The sequence below is a fragment of the Delphinus delphis genome, chromosome 9 (genome assembly GCF_949987515.2).
Source record: "Delphinus delphis chromosome 9, mDelDel1.2, whole genome shotgun sequence".
Lineage (NCBI taxonomy): Eukaryota > Metazoa > Chordata > Mammalia > Artiodactyla > Delphinidae > Delphinus > Delphinus delphis.
In genome coordinates, this window is record NC_082691.1 from 43,302,763 (window position 1) to 43,320,133 (window position 17,371).

Here is a 17,371-nt window from a genome sequence, read left to right on the forward strand (position 1 = left end):
TACTTCCATGTATCTTGAGACACAAAACAAAAATGTAAAGGGGAAGAGATTATAGATGTTTCAGAAAGACTATAAACAAGGAAGGAGAAATTATTATTGAGCAGTTGGGCATTGGCTTAACGTTAATAAGGTTAAACTCAGAATGCTAGGGAAAGATACAGACAAAGTGAGAGAATCATTAAGAACCTATCTCCAAACCTGATTTCTAAATCTGTGTTGCATATTAGGTACTGCCTAATTTACAAAGAGCCTACATCGTGATCAACCTTGCCATCTCCTACAAATTATTTACTTCTCTTATATGCCTACTTGATAGCATTAAGGATGCCACAGCCTTGGTGACAGTACATTGGGACTGCAGGAATTAGGAAGGCAGCAACACAGAGCTCCTTTAAGCCTTGAACTGAGGCAGGGCTGGGTTAGCAATCAGCTGGCTGTGGACCTCCAAAGAGCTATAGGCCATTCCGGCTTTAGCAGTAACCCTGTGTAATGACCCTGTGCAGGAGCTACAGTGGAACATCGCTGTCAAGTAGAAGGTCGTGCACCAGAGCATTGTGCTCCAAGAAAACTGAAACATTCATTAGAAAAAAATGCACATTTTAAAATAGCCTGACATTAGAATGGCCTCAAGCTACCTGTATTTATTTAGGAGAAATGTGTAGTGTTGTTCACCCCAGAAACTGAGGTAAAAATGCTTATATCATTACTGAATTGACCTCTCCAACATTCCATAGGTGATCTGTGGTAAAATACATAACCTCTGTCATTTAAAAAAAAAAGCCAATGGAATGATATTTGATTTTTAAGTAGTAAAATCCAAATTTAGAAAATCAAAACCTTTCTTGACCGGAAATTTTAAATTCCAATTAAGCGAGCTTTCCTGGTAGCGCAGTGGTTGACAGTCCGCCTGCCGATGCAGGGGACACGGGTTCGTGCCCTGGTCCGGGAGGATCCCACATGCCACGGAGCGGCTAGGCCCATGAGCCATGGCCGCTGGGCCTGCGCGTCCAGAGTCTGTGCTCTGCAACGGGAGAGGCCACAACTGTGAGAGGCCCGCATACCGCAAAAAAAAAAAAAAAAAAAAAAAACCCAATTAAGCAATGATTATTAACTAAATGTCAAAATTTTTCTAGCCTGTTTCGCTGACTTTTTAAAATATCACAAGACAATTTTGGATGCCCTCATGCTGAGTCTCATCACGCATCGGAACATTTAAACTGAAAACATCTGACAGACTGACTTGGCTTACAAATTCATTTTAATCATGTTCAAATATCAACATCAAGGCTCTGTGCCTGATAAGTGGGTGTTTTTAAATAAGCATATTATAAGCCAGCAGGAGTCATCTTGCTAGCTACATTTTCATGCAAGAATTAGATATTAGGAGATTCCTAGGTCAGTGTCATCAAAGGCAATTTAAACTTTTATTTCTTTTAAGAATTAGCAGCTTCTAGAAATGGGCTATTATGACTTCCAAATGGGGCGAAAAATGGCAGGAACAAAAATCATTGAATTATGATGTTTTTCTGACATTCTCAAGCCTCTTATCCTAAAACCTATAACCAAAGCATAAAAGGTGATTAAAGTAACAGGTTTATAAAACATATGCTACAAGTTTTTTTCCTCTCCCTTCAATAAGACCTAAACTTGGTCATCAGCAAAGTTTATCTTGCACACTTCCTGCCAAACCTAAGTCAGATGCTCAACCCCAAGCTCCTTGTCGGCTGCCAAGGTTCCACAACTTACTCTAGGTGCCACTGTCCAGCTTTCTCCGCTCTTCAGTCCTCAACCCCAGGCTTCCAGAATATAGCCACACCCAATGACTAACAGTGCCATGGAAAAGGGAAATGCCAACCACTTCACACATTATTCTTCTGAGTCCAAAAACATGTACTTCATCCCAGGCTTCCTGAGAATTATTTCCTTAACACAAGAAGTTTATTTTAATAGTCACCTAATATAGTCCCTGGCACATAACGTGTGTTCAATCAATGGCTTTTTAACTGAACTGAAATAATACTGACAATATTTGGCAGAGTGAGGGAGGGAAGGTATTCTGGTCCTCACACACTTTTACACTATACCCAGACACAGGGCCTGATTGCAACTGACAGTCTTGCATAGAAAGAGGGACACCATACATGGTTGAATACAACCAAATATTAGGCTGAAAACATTACTCAATATTTCATTGTGCAAGCAAATTTGAGCCACACAGCTATTAAGTCATAGATCTAAGATGTGAACTTGGACATTCTGGCTACGTAGTCTGCACTCAATCTCTGCTATCCTGAACTACTGCACTACATGTGAGAACTTCATTTACCTGTCAATCTGAGTATGAAATAGTGCACACAACAATCTATAATTAATATACAGTGTCTAATTTTAATTTCCAGTTCCTTCAGCAATGTATGACAAAAGGAAATGTCCCTGACCTATCTGGGCTATTCCATTCTGTCTGTTGTACCCTGTAAATTCCTTGAGGGCAAAGATTAAGCCAACACCCAGCACCATGCCAGCAACATAATTAATGCTTAATAAATATTTGTGGAACAAATGAATGAATTCAAGTTCTCCATTGCTTCTGATTTATCATTCTCACTCATAACATCTAAACTAGAAAATTTTTTTATTAAAAAATTTTTTAAAAAGTTAATACACGTTTCAAAAACTGTCAGGTTCTTGGTCTGAAAAGTTCAAATATAGTCTTTGTCAACTGTTAATTTCTACCAACGTGCTCTGAAAACATTTGGCTGTGTATTTTGCCCAAGAAATAGCGTGCTGGTATCTGTTTCACTACATACTCTTCAGACCTCCCCCATGCTGTTTAGCCATTTGGCACCATGTCCTGAAGCCTCATGTGTACCCTTCAGCATCCCAAGAAGAAGCTCTCCCTGAGTTCATGGGAAGAAATTCAGTTGCATAATTACCCTATTACACATGAATTCTCCACTGCTCCCTAGTGTCTTCCACGCTGTCCAGAATCCAGGCTCACAGATTATAGAAAGAGGTCAGAGAAATCTGATACCAAACATAAGATTCACAAAATTCACCGTTTCGTGTAGACATGTACACTGAAAACTATTTTTTTCCTTTGATGTATTGATCACCAACTGCAACAAAACAGGCAGAAGTTAGGCACAAGGAGGGAATAATAGAGAGAAAAAAAGAAACTTCAAGATTGACTATTATACCTAAACTATGTTGTGCATATCAGGAGAGACCCTGTCTGACTCCCTTCCAGTTATTATAGTAAGTATCTAGTTTCCTATATGAACTCAGTGTAACTCATAGGAAGTTCTTAAAGAATCTGAAAAAAGCCATTATCCTAGAGAGTAGGATAATTCCTCAAATTGTGCTCCCGTGACTTGGTTTTCCTCAAAATACTTATGTATGCTCCATGTTAAATGGGTACTTTGATCAAATAGACTAGGTAAAAAGAGGGTTTAGGACAATTAAATGGGTTTCTTTGTACAGACTGCTTAGATACGTTTCAATGCACACAACGGTACATATAGAAATTTCTAAGGGACCTTAAGTTCATTACATTTTCCTATCCTTTTACACCAGCATGGTGAAATAAAGCTATACTTTTGAATGTCCATTTTTCTATAGAAAATGTATCTTTGTAGAACTATACTTGACAAGTAATTTCTTTCTTTCAACTCCAAAGCTGAGGACTTAGTTTCCAAAAGCCCTATTGTTGAGAATCTATGTGTCAAATGAACATGTTATTTTAATATTCAGTCCTTCTAACACACTGCATTCACACACACACACACACACACACACACACACACATATACACACACGAAATCAGTAAACTACATTTATCTTGTTTGGAGAATTAATCATTCAGCATTTTGCAGTTCCTTACTTGGCAGGATCTTTCCATGAGTTGGTCACTCACCTTCCACCTAGTTAATGTACCAAGAATGAATACCAGGACCATTTATCAGCTCTATAAGATCAGCTCTACAAGCAATGTGCTTAAAACTCATGATCTCTTTCATCATCCTTCTTTACCTTTGATTATTCGAGTTCAACTTCTATCATTATTGCTTACTGTGTAAGTTGGGCAAATTATTTCACCTTTGTTAGTCTCCACTTCCTAACTTCTATCGAGAATAGTAACACTTCTCTTGCAGAGTACTCATGAGATTAAATGAGAACATTTGTAAGAGAGGGCTAGCAAAACTTTAATAGGAAGTACTCTACAGATTTTCCTTCCCCAAATTCTGTCACTTCATTTCATCCCCACCTCCCTTTCACCCTCACCATCCAATCTCCCTAAGTCTTTTAGTAAGAAAATAAAATATTCCAAAGCATCTTTTGTATTCTTCCTAAATCATTTAATCAATTTCTAACTTATCAATTTTTAACTTATCTGTCTAATTAATCAGTACAGTAAAGTTCTCTTAAGAGGCAGTGAAATTAGAAGGGAAAACCAAAGGTACTACTGTGCCATAGTGGAATACATTTACCTACTCACCCCTGTTCTAATCCCTCCAACCATAACTGAAAAGATGCAACATGTCCTCCACTGAAAATGTTGCAGGCAAGCCTTATGGAAAGATGTCTAATGTGAAATTTGAAAACAGAACAATTATTTTTTGTTGACTTCTGGTTTCATACTTTACTTTTTTAAAGAAAAAATGTAAGTGACCAATTTCAAGTTAGATATTCCTTGTCGCAAAACTGGAATTTTCTTTTAATTACAAAATTTGGGTTAATGCACATAATTGTGGGTATGACAAATAAGGAAGATAAGGCTTTGCCCTTATTTTAATTATGGAAAATTAAAGCACAGAGAAACTGCATACTTTGATTTTGAGATCTCATTGAACACTGTGTCTCCATGCCTGAAAGCAATTGAATCAGGGTGAAAATATTGATCAGTCTGCTTCAACTCAACAAATCAGACATTTCTATGATTAACTCCAACATAGAATAAATCATAAACAATTTTTTTCTAATTTCTCCCCTTGCTTTGTGGTATGCTCTTAGTGACATTTCAGAAATCCCTAAGTTTCATTCTCCATTAGCAAATGATTTTCTTTTTGGACATTCTCATTGCTCCCTAAGTTATAATTTTAAAAATAATTCATATTCTCCTTTATCTCTTAAGCAATAGAAAGTGTGTTGTTTCTAACAGATTTAGGTCATCCATAATGGTTTAGAATTGGGATTTTTAACCAAAGTATACCTAAGAGAAAATTATTTTCACTTTGTGATTTACCCAGTGGGATAATCCAAATGTTTATTCTAGACAGATCCTACATGGAGTTGCTCTAGTCATCCTGTACATTATACCACTGGTGTTGGTCATAATAGGCATGCCCTCAGAGGATTGAGTCCCCCTCTGAATAGCAGCAGCCTTCTTTCCACCTCTTGGTCACAATTAATCACCCTAGCCAAAGATTTTAGCCCCCTTTTTTCTTTTCTCCTTGTTATCAGAGATGCATGAAATGGGCAGCTGACAGTCTCTACTTCCAATTAAATAAACAATTGGTATCTCTGGAAGCATTCCCCCACTTCAAGCTAAATTCAGAAACCAGAGTCTTCAAGAAGGAAAGTGAAGATTTTGTGAGGCAGTTAAAATAGTGAAAGCAACCGTGCTTTTGACCCTGGATCCATGAATTTCAGTTATGTAGGAAACAGCACCATATGTCCTTGTTGATTCAGACATATGCTACATAGTTAAAGGAAGGATTTTCTCCTACCTGGCATGAGTTTTCAGTAGGGCATCCCACTGTGGATAGAACACCAGCTGCTTCTGGGTGATCAGGTGTATGATAACACGCGTGAATTCCTGAGCAGCATCCCATCTCCTTACTTCTTTCACTCTAAAATGAGTTCCTTAGAAAGAAACAATGTTGTGTAGGATACTATGTAAACCACATGTAGTAATTCCTTGGATGGTTCTAGCAAGAGCATGATGCAGGAGGAAAAGCAATCTGAACACAGAATGATCTACCCCAATGAGGGCAAATTGATGCCTTCTCCAAGATGGAAGGAGTTCAATAAAATCAAACTGTTACAAGTAGATGGCAGGTCTCTGTAGAGTTAGTACCAAATAGGGGGCTCAGTGTCAGACCCTCTAATTGCAGATGGCACTAAACAATCAAGGTAGCCACGTTTTTATTTCTCGTTAGGAACATACATGCTGTTGGGCTCATGCTTCCTTCTCATCACCCAACCTCTAATCACTGGGGTGCCCCAGGGCTCTATGCTCTATCCTTAGACATTATTTCCCTATCTACACTCCCTTTAGAGATGTCATCCAACTCTTGCTTTAAATTTCCTCTGTGTGCTGGGAATTCCCATATTTAAATCACCAAGTCAGACCACCTCCCTGAATTCTACACCCATACAACTAACTACCTACTCAATATCTCCAGTTATTTAATAGGAATCTTAAAAATGATATACCTACAAGTGATTTCTTCCTATCCCACAGTGCGCGCCTCATAAAGTCCTCATCTCAGTAAATGCCAATTTTATCCTTCTGTTGCTCACAGCAGAAACACTGCAGTCATCCTGGACACCTCTGTTTCTTTCATACCCACATCAAAGCCATTAGCAAATTCTGTCAGTTCTACCTTCAAAATATATTCAGAATCCAAGCACTTCTTACCACCTTACCCACAATCATCCTAGTCTAGTCTGTCATCCCTTTTCCTGAACCACTGGATATTTTCTAGCCTGTTTCCTTCTTTCCCCCTTACCCTCTACAGTCTATTTTCCACATGGCATTCTAATGATCCCTTTAAAATATAACTTGTATCACATTACTTTTCTAGTTGGAACCTTCTAGTGTCTTCCCATCTCAGAATTAAATTGAGCCTTTTCATCATGGTTTACAAGACCCTGCGTGATCAGGCCTCTGCTTCCTCTAATTTTCCCCTTGCTTGCTGTCAAACTGGCCACCTTCCTGTTTCTTGAACAAAACAAGCATGTTTTTGCTAACTATTCCAAGCTGGCTATAATACACTTACACCTTACTTGTGCAGAATTCCCTAAACAATATCTAAAATTTCACCTCATTACTCTCTACCAACCAACACTTCTTCATTTTTTTCTTCTTAGCATTTATTACCTCCTGAAAATATTATGTATATTTTTATTTGATATTTCTTTTCCCACTAGAAGAATTTAAAGGTTCCATAAAAGTGAGTACTTTTTTTCTTTTGTTATTGCTATACGCCTTTCCTGAAACAGTGCTCAGAATGTATAGGAATTTGGTAAATATTTTTCGACTTGTCAAATGAACTAATTCAATAAACAAGCACTGGAGTGGCTGGAGAAGAGATTTGTTGTTATCCATAGAATGGTCATCTTGTCCTGTGAAGTAGGGCATTTTTGACGAGAATTCACATGAGACTCAAATATTCTCTCACTCTGGACCATTCCAGGAAAATCTCCCCCCCGCAAATATTTACCTCCCCTTAGACTGTCTTGTCACCAATCCTTGAATTTTTCTGTTCATCCAGTCAATCTTAGTCATTACCAATGAGTCATATAGTTCCTTATCTCAAGCCTTTTCTTCTGACAAAGAGGACAATATGATATCTATGAAATTAAGCCCAGCTACAGAAATTTCCTTCCCACTGTCCTTCAAGAGCACTATATATCATGCGGCACCATTGACAATTCAGACTTGAATCTCCTCCTCCATAAACAGGTCAGAACAAACTCCCCAAGTCACCACAAATATAGGTTCACAAGGGGTGGCAATGAGGAGTTGGCATGTTGAGAGCTTGAACTACCTATTCAGGCAACGTTCTTGTGCCTTCACGATCTGCTGATTTGACATTCCATTTGATGATGGAAAGCTACTGGGCATCCCCCAACTTAATGGCTAGGCAGGTATGAGAGTATCCGTTTATGAGGGACAACTCAGGTCACTTCATCCCCTGGTCCTAAGGTCTCTACTGAGCTAGTTACAAATAGAAGCCACTTCTTAATATGAGTATAGTTACTTGCCTAAAGAGAATTATTTTGCTTCCTGTTATAGATTCTCTTCTTGGAGTTTGACTTGTTTTCACTGAAATTCCCAATCTGCCACAGATAAGTTTATCATCCCAACTTCTGCTAGTTCATTAAAGTAAAATGGCATAGTGCTTGCCTGGACCAGTTAGAGAGCTCTTTGCTTGCTCTAGAAAACTTCAGTCATAGAACACATTGCAGATGTAAAATACATTACCTCTAAAGCATACCCACACACACAAAAGAAAATTCCAAAGAATTGTACCTCTTTCTCAGTGGTAACAGGCTCAACAAATAACTACTGGTTTTTCACTTTGAGGAAGAAATCTTGATATTCCCCAGGTACCTCAAAGAAGTGACAGTATGCTATATTGTCAAGAGTCTTATCCTCCTCTTCTGGCACTTAGAAAGATATCTTACCGAGACTTCCAGGGTTTCTTCTACTTCTCTTTCCCCTCATTTGCCCAGGGTGTGATAAATGTGGTGAACCAACATGACCTTCAGTGGAACAGTGATACAGCCGCATTTCCTTTAGACGAAACTGTAGCACAGAACTGGACAAGTGATCAGACCCTGAGGCAAAACAGTAAGGGTGTGGTGTTTTCCCTTCCAGGTAAGAACAAACTGCTTCTTTTTTGTTTGTTTTGTTTTGTTTGTTTTAATTTACTGGACAAAGTGGAGAAATATTTACCAGTATAATAGCTACATAACAGATTCAATGGGCTGTAATGATTTTCTCAACTAAGGAGACCTCATCAAGAAAAGCAACTATACTTGGATTCACTACCTGATTAAGCTTATAATAATCCACCATCATTCTCCAGAATATACTTGTCTTCTGCATTAATCTAACTGGGGATGTGATAAGAATCATCAGTCTTCATCTTTCAAGAATTTGGTGGTGACACTAACATCTACAATTTCTCCAGAGATACAGAGTTGACTTTGAATTACTCTTTTGGAAGAGAATGGAAACTCCAGATGCTTCCACATTGCCATTTCTACCACAACGGGATTCATACCCATTGGTTCTCAACCGACAACAAAACTGTGATGCAACAAAGTATCTTTAAATTCCTCTTTTCTTTCCCTTGTACTCCCAACTTTATGCACTTAATGCTTGATTTCTAACACTTTCCTGTAAGCAAAGCCTGAGAAGATGTTACTGTCATTTACCCTTTGAAACACATTCATGTTCAAATAAAAAAGAAAGATCGTAAGCTTCAAATGGAACCAAATGGATTTCTAATTGTAAACTCATCACCTGCTAAATCATGTGTGACTTTGCCCGCATTAATTAACCTCAGTTTTCTAGTCTATAAAAGGGTGTAAGTCTAAAGACTTATGAAGCAAATCACTGAACATAGGCATTTATAATAACCACAGGGTTGTAAAACACATGCTGATCTCTGCCTAAAATACTCCAATTCTCCAACACTTCCACTCTTCGTTTGGATTTCTCTGGGGAACATATTCTGTTCCCTTTCTCTGCTTAGACCAAATTCCCTCTTAGATATATTCCCTTAACACTCTCTCTTCCCTTTCTAGTGTGTGTCTCAGTTGTTATATTTGTTTTTGTATTTATTGGATTATTGTCTGTCTTAACCAATGCATTGTATACTGCTTGAGGGGAAGTCATGTCTGCTTTTGCTCATCTTTATAGTCTCAGTGCTTAACACAGGGCTTGACCATTGCAGGCACTTAAAAATTAGTTGAAAGAATGAATTAATATCACAAGGCAACAACTAATGAGCACTTACTATGGGTAACACTCTGTGTCATGTGCTTTATGTCCACTACCCATATAATATGCAAACATCCTTCACATTTCTTCATTAAAAATTTCAGAAAGACTTAGGGAAAGCTGAATACTGAGACTTTTCTCACTATTTTCCTCACCAGTCTGGGTATCCTCTCTTCCCACAATATCTTGATCATACATTTAAACATCTCAGGCGCATGATATAATTCATCTGCACTTTCAAGACCTCCAAAACAACACAGCTGATTTTGGAACTCCAGTCTGCATAAGAAACATCTGAAAGCTGGTTTAAGCACTTCGTTCATGCATAGAGAGTCTAATTCTATAGTTCAGGAGAGAGAACTGGGTATGTGTGTTTTTATAAAATACCTCAGGTGATGCTGATGGTAATGCATATTCATTTCAGAAAGTTTCGGATCTAGGAGCCTGGAGTTAGAGAAGGAAAACAGATGTAGAGCTGGAATGTTCAGTGGTAGACCACAGAGAACTTTAATGTTAGGGAAAAGAAATTTGCACTCTTGGAAACTCTCTGAAATGCGCAAGAGATCTAGGAGGTCAGAGATTACTAACAAGTACTGTGATATGCAAAGAAGCCATCAATACTGACAACTTCATAGGCTGAGAGTTCAGAGGCTGAGAAATCTTGATATGGTTGAAAATAAAGCACTAGAGTTATTTATGTAAACTGTTCCACATTTATGCCTAATTGCTATGCAGCATAACAATACTCATGTATACCCCTAAATGTGTGTCAGAGTGCTCTTGTATATTTGGAACAGTGATCTCTGTTAATCTTAGTGTTTTTAGATTACTTTTCTGAACAACAGACATTTGATCACAACTTTAAAACAAATAGTAAAAGTCTGATTAATATGTACAGATTTATTTTGATTCTTTTTTTTTTTTTTTTTTTTTTTTGCAGTACACAGGCCTCTCACTGTTGTGGCCTCTCCCGTTGTGGAGCACAGGCTCCGGACGCGCAGGCTCAGTGGCCATGGCTCACGGGCCTAGCCGCTCCGCGGCATGTAGGATCTTCCCGGACCGGGGCACGAACCTGTGTCCCCTGCATCGGCAGGCGGACTCTCAACCACTGCGCCACCAGGGAAGTCCCTCGAGTGATTTTTTTGGAATTGTCCTATACCCTCCTAGAAAGAGAAAACTGGTATATACTTTCTAGAGGGAAACTTGGCATCCCTGAGGATGACAATGCAGATTTTAGAGATGGACACAAAATGACCTGTGCTTTTCTAACCACTCCATCCGTTATCTCTACGCAGTAGACAAAGGCGCCTTCTACTCCCCACTGAAGCACACATTTCAAATGCTAACATAGAACTCCAAGTATAGGAATGGACACTTTCTCTCTGTGAGTTAAATGATATGCCTTCCCTTTGTTTGTCACAGAGGCTATCAGATTATTTTTCCTTAAAATGTTTGCCAAGATATCTACAAAAAATAAATAGGATTTTCTACTTGCACATTCAACTCACGCATCTCCTTTGTATAATTTTCTTGATTCTTCAAATATTAACATTTTAGACAGGTACAATGAAACTCAACAAATTGAGCTAAAATAAATATATTACCAAATCAAAGAAAACTCAAACCTAATCCTATACATTTCGAGTTTCAGGAAACTCTTCTTTAAAATAATATGTTTATCTTTGTAATTGTTAAGCTAAGACTCTGAAATCAGATTCACCACAGTTCAAATATCATCTCTGCCATTTACTAGCTTGGTGATCAGAGGCAAAGTTTTTGAACTTCTTCAGACCCAACCAATTCATCAGTAAAATGGGTATATCTATCACATAGTTTCAACGTAAGAATTAAATGAAAACGTGTATTCAGGAGTACATGAAAATGTACCTAGCATAAGGTAAATATCAAGAATTATTACTTTTTTGGTTCAAAGGGATACATGCACCCCAACGTTCATTGCAGTGCTGTTTATACTAGCCAAGACATGGAAGCAACCTAAATGTCCATTGACAAATGAATGGATAAAGAAGATATGGTACATATATACAATGGAATATTACTCAGCCATCAAAAAGAATGAAATAATGCCATTTGCAGCAACATGGAGGGCCTGGAGATTATCATACTAAGTGAAGTAAGTCACACAGACAAAGACAAATATCATATGATATCACTTATATGTGGCATCTAAAAAAAATGATACCAATGAACTTATTTACAAAACAGAAACAGACTCACAGACTTAGAGAACGAATTTATGGTTACCGGGGGGAAGGGTAGGAGGGAGGGATAGACTGGGAGTCTGGGATTGACATGTACACACTGCTATATTTAAAATAGATAACCAACAAGGACTTACTGTATAGCACAGAGGACTCTGCTCAGTACTCTGTAATAACCTAAATGGGAAAAGAATTTGAAAAAGAATAGATACATGTATATGTATAACTGAATCACTTTGCTGTACACCTGAAACTAACACAACATTGTTAATCAACAATACTTCAACATAAATTAAAAAAAAAAAAAAAAAGAACTACCACATGATCCAGCAATCTCACTCCTTCCTGGGCATATATCCAGAAGAAACCATACTTCAAAAATATACATGCAGGGCGGAGTCAAGATGGCGTACTAGGAGGAGGCAGAATTCATGTCTCCTTGCAAGTAGGGCACCTACCAGGTACCCGTGGGGAACCACAGACACCTAAGGGGACGGGAGGAAGCCCCAGCGACAGGGTAGGACGTGGGGTGTGGGGGGAGTGAAAGGGGGAGGAGAAGTGGAGGTGGAAGCGGACTGGCGCTCCTGAGGGGCAGCTGTGGGAGGGGAAGGGATCCCACACCCGAAGGGGAAAATAGAGGAACCACTGGGAGGGCAGAGGATCAAAAGAGAGCGTGGCCAAGTTTCCCCTGCCCACTTGGATCCTCAGGAACCTGTTGAGATTCCGGGCCTGATCCTCTGCCCACTGAGGTCCCCTCCAGCCATGGGGCTCCTGAAGGAGTGGGAGGAAGGGAAGGGGGAGTAAAAGTAAAGGCCAGACCTCCAGAACTGGCATCCCTGAGGGGTGGCTGGGGGAGGGAAGGCGTTCCTACACCCAGTGGGACCCACCCACAGTTAGGGGTCCAGCGGCTACCAGGGAGACACTGGGGGAGACAGTGGGGGAGGGGCACAAAAGAACGGAAGGGAACAGGGCCAGTGCTTTCCCTGTCCACTTCGGCACTGGGAAGCCTGTTGGCCTCCCAGGCCTACTTCTCTGCCCTCAGAGCCTCCCTCCTGCCTGCAGAGCCCAAGCCCAGCCCCTACACCCCCACCCAGGGCCCTATCTCTACACTCAGAAACCTCCTCTAAGACCCCCTCCAATGCGCTGGACCTAAACCCCACCCACACACCCTCACCCAGGGCCCTACCTCCAAACTCCGGCACTCCACATTGCAGAGGCCCTCCTTTCAACGTGCTGCCTCTCCCCTTCTCCACAGGTCACAAGCATAGGCCCCGCCCCGGTCACGCCCCCACCCACCTAGTCCCGCCCCCCTAAATCCCTCCCCTGCCTAAGTTCCACCCCCCTACCTAAACTCCGCCCCCACAGCCAAGGCTTTTTTTTTTCTTTTCTTTTTTCCTCTTTTAGACTGGGGTTCTGTTTTACCTTCTTGATTCATTGTTGTTTATTCTTTTATATTTTTATTTTTCCTAATAAATCTTTTATTTTTCTAATTTTATTTTTTCTTTATACATTGTTAGTGATCTCTCCTTTTAGCTTGCCCCCTCATTTATTTATTTATTTATTCTTTTTTCTGTTGTGGTTTTATTTTACCTTGTTGCAGTTGTTTCGAATATAGTTTTGTTTTTCCTAATATATTTTTAACGTTTCTACTTTTATCCTGTTTTTTATTTTCTGATATTGTACTGCTCCTTTTTTCTTTCTTTCTTCTTTTTTTTTTTTTTTTCTTTTTTACTGCACCACGAAGCTTGCAAAACCTTTGTTCCCAGGCCAGAGATCGGGCCTAGCTCCTGTGGTGGCAGATCTGAGTCTAAACTGCTGGACTAACAGAGAAACTCAGACCCCAGGGAATATCAATAGGAGTGAGGCCCAGAGGTCCTCATCTCAGACCAAGACCCAGCTCTATCCAACTACCTGCAAACTCCAGTGATGGATGTCTCAGACCAAACAAACAATAACACAGGAATACAGCACCACCCATCAAAAAAAATAAAAATGAAGCAACAAAAAAACTGCTACAGATGAAGGAGCAAGGTAAAAAACTACAAGACCAAAAAAATGAAGATGAAATAGGCAACCTACCTGAAAAAGAATTCAGAGAAAACATAATAAAGATGATCCAAAATCTTGGAAACAGAATGGAGAAAATACAAGAAACATTTAAAAAGGATCTAGAAGAACTAAAGAGAAAACAAACAGTGATGAACAACACAATAACTGGAATCAAAAATACTCTAGAAAGAATCAATAACAGAATAACTGAGGCAGAAGAATGGATAAGTGAGTTGAAAGATAAAATGGTAGAAATACCTGCCAGGGAGCAGAATAAAGAAAAAAGAATGAAAAGAATTGAGGACAGACTCAGACCTCTGGGAGAACATTAAATGCAACAACATTCAAATTATAGGGGTCCCAGAAGAAGAATAGAAAAAGAAAGTGTCTGAGAAAATACTTGAGGAGATTATAGGCGAAAACTTCCCTACAGGGGAGAGGAAATAGTCAGTCAGGTCCAGGAAGCACAGAGAGTCCCATACAGGATAAACCCAAAGAGAAACACACTGAGAAACATATTAATCAAACTATCAAAAATTAAATAAAGAGAAAAATTATTAAAAGCAGCAAAGGAAAAGCAACAAATAACATACAAGGGAATCCCCATGAGGTGAACAGATGATTTTTCAGCAGAAACTATACAAGCCAGAAGGGAGTGGAAGGACATACTTAAAGTGATGAAAGGGAGAAACCTACAACCAAGAAAACTCTACCCAGCAAGGATCTCATTCAGATTCAATGGAGAAATCAAAAGCTTTTCAGACAAGCAAAAGCTAAGAGAATTCAGCACCACTAAACCAGCTTTACAACAAATGCTAAAGGAACTTCTCTAGGCAAGAAACACAAGAGAAGGAAAAGACCTACAATAACAAACCCAAAACAATTAATAAAAAGGTAATAGGAACATACATATCGATAATTACCTTAAACATGAATGGATTAAATGCTCCAACCAAAATACACAGGCTTGCTGAGTGGATACAAAAATAAGAACCGTATACATGCTGTCTACAAGAGACGTACTTCAGACCTAGGGAAACATACAGACTGAAAGTGAGCGGATGGAAAAAGATATTCCATGCAAATGGAAATCAAAAGAAAGCTAGAGTAGCAATTCTCATATCAGACAAAATAGACTTTAAAATAAAGACTCTTACAAGAGACAAAGAAGGACACTACATAATGATCAAGGGATCAATCCAAGAAGATATAACAATTGTAAATATTTATGCACCCAACATAGGAGCATCTCAATACATAAGGCAAATGCTAACAGCCATGAAAGGGGAAATCGACAGTAACACAATCATAGTAGGGGACTTTAACATCCCATTTTCACCAATGCACAGATCATCCAAAATGAAAATAAATAAGGAAACACAAGCTTTATGACACATTAAAAAAGATGGACTTAAATGATATTTATAGGACATTCCATCCAAAAACAACAGAATACACTTTCTTCTCAAGTGCTCATGGAACATTCTCCAGGACAGATCATATCTTGTGTCACAAATCAAGCCTTGGTAAATTTAAGAAAATTGAAGTCATACCACGTATCTTTTCCAACCACAATGCTATGAAACTAGATATCAATTACAGGAAGAAAACTGTAAAAATACAAATACATGGAGGCTAAACAATACGCTGCTAAATAACCAAGAGATCACTGAAGAAATCAAAGAGGAAATCAAAAAATACCTAGAAACAAAGACAATGAAAACAGGATGATGTAAAACCTATGCGATGCAGCAAAAGCAGTTCTAAGAGGAAAGTTTATAGCAATACAATCCTACCTTAAGAACAAGAAACATCTCAAATAAACAACCTAACCTTACACCTAAAGCGATTAGAGAAAGAAGAACAAAGAAACCCCAAAGTTAGCAGAAGGAAAGAAATCATAAAGATCAGATGAGAAATAAATGAAAAAGAAATGAAGGACACGATAACAAATATCAATTAAAACTAAAAGCTGGTTCTTTGAGAAGATAAACAAAATTGATAAACCATTAGCCAGACTCATCAAGAAAAAAAGGGAGAAGACTCAAATCAATAGAATTAGAAATGAAAAAGGAGAAGTAACAACTGACACTGCAGAAATACAAAAGTTCATGCGAGGTTACTACAAGCAACTATGTGCCAATAAAATGGACAACCTGGAAGAAATGAACAAATTCTTAGAAAAGCACAACCTTCCGAGACTGAACCAGGAAGAAATAGAAAATACAAACAGACCAACACAAACACTGAAATTGAAACTGTCATTAAAAATCTTCCAACAAACAAAAGCCCAGGACCAGATGGCTTCACACGTGAATTCTATCAAACATTTAGAGAAGAGCTAACACCTATCCTTCTCAAACTCTTACAAAATATAGCAGAGGGTGAAACGCTCCCAAACTCATTATACGAGGCCACCATCACCCTGATACCAAAACCAGACAAAAATGTCACAAAAAAAGAAAACTACAGGCCAATATCACTGATGAACATAGATGCGAAAATCCTCAACAAAATACTAGCAAACAGAATCCAACAGCACATGAAAAGGATCATACACCATGATCAAGTGGGGTTTACCCCAGAAATGCAAGCATTCTTCAATATACGAAAATCAATCAATGTCATATACCATATTAACAAATTGAAGGAGAAAAACCATATCATCTCAGTAGACTCAGAAAAAGCTTTTGACAAAATTCAACACCCATTTATGATAAAAACTCTCCAGAAACTAAGCACAGAGGGAACCTACCTCAACACAATAAGGGCCATATATGACAAACCCACAGCCAACATCATTCTCAACGGTGAAAACTGAAACAATTTCCTCTAAGATCAGGAAGAAGACAAGGTTGCCCACTCTCACCACTATTATTCAACATAGTTTTGGAACTTTTAGCCACAGCAATCAAAGAACAAAAAGAAATAAAAGGAATCAAAATCGGAAAAGAAGAAGTAAAGCTGTCACTGTTTGCAGATGACATGATCCTATACATAGAGAATCCTAAAGATGCTACCAGACAATGACTACAGCTATTCAATGGATTTGGTAGAGTGCCAGGATACAAAATTAATGCACAGAAATCTCTTGCATTCCTATACACTAATGATGAAAAATCTGAAAGAGAATTTAAGGAAATACTCCATTTACCATTGGAACAAAAAGGATAAAATACCAAGGAATAAACCTACCTAAGGAGACAAAACCTGTATGCAGAAAACTATAAGACACTGATGAAAGAAATTAACGATGATACAAACAGATGGAGAGATAGACCATGTTCTTGGATTAGAAGAATCAACGTTGTGAAATGACTACACTACCCAAAGCAATCTACAGATTCAATGCAGTCCCTATCAA